The sequence below is a fragment of the Vitis vinifera genome, chromosome 18 (genome assembly GCF_030704535.1).
Source record: "Vitis vinifera cultivar Pinot Noir 40024 chromosome 18, ASM3070453v1".
Classification (NCBI taxonomy): domain Eukaryota; kingdom Viridiplantae; phylum Streptophyta; class Magnoliopsida; order Vitales; family Vitaceae; genus Vitis; species Vitis vinifera.
The window spans coordinates 23,354,951-23,357,896 of record NC_081822.1 but is presented as its reverse complement, the minus strand read 5'-3'; the positions used below and the strand labels follow the sequence as shown (position 1 = coordinate 23,357,896).

The following is a 2,946-nucleotide window of genomic DNA, read 5'->3' as shown; positions in this document are numbered from 1 at the left end:
TATCATTATACTTATTTGGAAAATACAACCATTTGACAATAGAGGCTGTAGGGACCCCTCCTCCTGAAAACACGTGGCACGCACCTCAGGGCGACACGTGGCACGCATTACCATCCGGATCACCCTCATCCGAATACACGTGATGCGCTTTCATATCCGGACCGCCTCAAGGAAGTTCAAACGACACTTATAAAACATAAGACATCCGAACGACTTCCACCTCATATCCGGACCGCCTCAAGGAAGGTCAAACGACTCTTATAAGCATAAAACATTCGGACGGCTTCCACGACACGTCCGGATGACCAACATAGTCCATCCGGATATAATGGTCCGGATCATTGACAGAAGTAAGCAAGTTTCACACGTTATCACAACAACCTGCCATGGCCCACGTCCGCCACCTGCAGGGTGAAAGGACAAGATAAAGTGACAACAAGTCACTTCCTACGATCTCTGACAGCCGCATCACTTACCACGATCTCTGTCAAACTGTCTGTAGGGTGATGATGGCTTTGTCACCACCTAGTGTCATCATGACAATACAAAATATCTCCCTGCCATTAAAGAGGGAATCAAAGCTTCTGATACTATATATATCAACCTTCACACAAAGAGGAAGGTAAGCTTGCAATACCTAGTAAAAAGCCAACTGATTATCTCTCTCTAACCATGACTGACAAAACCATCGGAGGGTGCGTCCGGACACCCTATCCGAACGTCTTTTCCAGGTAAACCGACTGAGTCAAGAACCTGTATTGGTTGAGAACTACGCATCCATCCATTTGGCAACTACGTGGATCGTCAGGAACGCGAGGTATCAACAGAGGCCATGTTGCAAAACTTTGCATTGTGTTTCTTCCCCTAATATAATTGCATCTCTTATTGGCATTTCTCGAGTGGATGACTAGCAAGATGTTTTCCTTTTTGCTTCTCTACTTTTCTATAATTAATCTCATTATTAATATGTTTATAAACATGAACTTGTGTGCCTTTTTTGTTTCTTTTATATTCTTTTTCTATTATTATTATGTTTTTGGATTCGTGTGCATTTATTTTCCTACATTTGCATCTGTCTCCAATTTCAACCCCGTATAAGATCTCTAAGCTTGCCCATGAAAAATAAATCTTAGAAGTTGCAGAATCCAACATAAATGAACCTCATTGTCCAAGATAAGAAAAGTTTGTGTATTTATGATTTTCTATTTTTTGGACATTGAGATAAAAATTTGTGTTCTTATTGTTTTCTGCTGCAGGCATTCAAGAATGTATTGGATCAATATCTGGGAGTAAATTATGATGGCCCAAAACCATTGGTTGGGTGAGATATACGCTGACACAAACTTCTCTAAAGAAATTGGTCCTGCCAGTAGCCACAAGAGAGCAAATTGATGCATGTCCCCAGAAGATGCTTTTGTCTCAATTGGTACTTTTACATGTGAGTCATCCACAGAATTGTAGAGTATGAATCATTGCTGACTTTAGATGGTGTTGTATTTCTCAGTTGAGTATGTGCTATCTAAGCCATGCTACATGATCTGCAATGCTAGTCCATTCATTATTTGATGTTCTGTCTGGTTTTAAGTTATGAGACATGTTTTTGTTCTTCATCCAAGTTACAAGGCATAAAACATACTGATCCAACACTGTTCACCAAGATGATCTCAACTACCCACTAGTGTATTAAGAGTATCACTCCCTGAGTATGATAACAAAATTTCTAAGTTTACCTTATAACCTCTTGATATGGGTGCCAAAGAAGTTTGTGCTACTATGGCTCACCAATTAATCATAATTAGAAGGAAATGTTCTATTAATTATCTTCGTCAATCATTTGAAGTGAATTTTGTGTAGGACTGATTGTGGCTACATTTTTTCCCACCCCTATATAATGTCAAAGGTTTGTGATTCTTTTTTGTTTTTGTTTTATCAAGTATTTAATGCATTTTTGGTATTTGGGAAAAATAGCTCCTATAACTAGTGTTGGCAAATCCTCTTACTATTGTTCTCACATAACAATAATTGAAACAGTTTGTGATAAAAGTTGTACATTTCTTCAAAATGATTGTAAATGGGTTTTTTTTCAATTTGTAAGATGTCACTTTTCAACAAATGGTTGTCATACTTTTATTTCATGCTATGCAATGGATTTGGTCAATAGAGCCTAACTATAATTTTAGTAATTTTTTTCTTTTTATGGAATGAATGGTTTTCTTGCAATGTTCTTTCAATGGGATCTCTTCTTTAGGGCCTATATGGAATCCTATCATTATAGGCTTGTCCTACAATGGTTTATTATAAATGTGTTTTCAGTTTGTATTTGATGAATTAAGGATTATAAATTCTGCTCGTATGGTTCTACAGGTTGAGAATGAGTTGTAGAACAACTTGACTTTTGGGTTACAAAGCTTCAAATCAACACAACTGGACATAAATAATGAATACTGCTGGAGATCAATACTTTGAAAGGAAATGTTAGTTGCATTTGAGAAACCTTCACAACTTCTAATGGGCACAGTGGTAGGCACCGAAGAACTTGACAGTGATGTTGTGATGAGCATGAAAGACTGAAATATTAACATGCACGCAGCTTGCTGTCCAGCTTGGCCCACCTTGCATTACAGGGAAATATTGGTTTACTAAGGCTGTTGAAACACAAAACAATTACAAATTAACACAAACAAAACCAACTCGCATGTTGATCAGGCGGTTCTGGTTTATTCAGCACTGAATCGATTTATTCTGCACTTTCAACCTCACTTCTGCTAGTGACACCATTTATTCTGCACTGAATCGATTCTAAAGGACAAATGCAGCCTCTAATGCTATGGCAACAACCAGATAATATTGCCATCTGCACGCCAAATGCAATTATGTCAGTTTTCTTAATACAGAATAGGAACAATGCTTCAGGTGAACCATAAAATTCTGCTCCTACTTTCTTCC

General features: G+C 37.8%; 1 long non-coding RNA gene across 1 annotated transcript; it reads left to right on the top strand.

Moving 5' to 3' along the window:
- The first annotated feature begins 832 nt into the window (after window positions 1–832).
- Window positions 833–2,946, top strand: LOC109121581 (uncharacterized). Its single transcript, XR_002028836.2, has 2 exons — window positions 833–1,438; window positions 2,365–2,946. It is a non-coding gene; the product is annotated as an uncharacterized LOC109121581 (long non-coding RNA).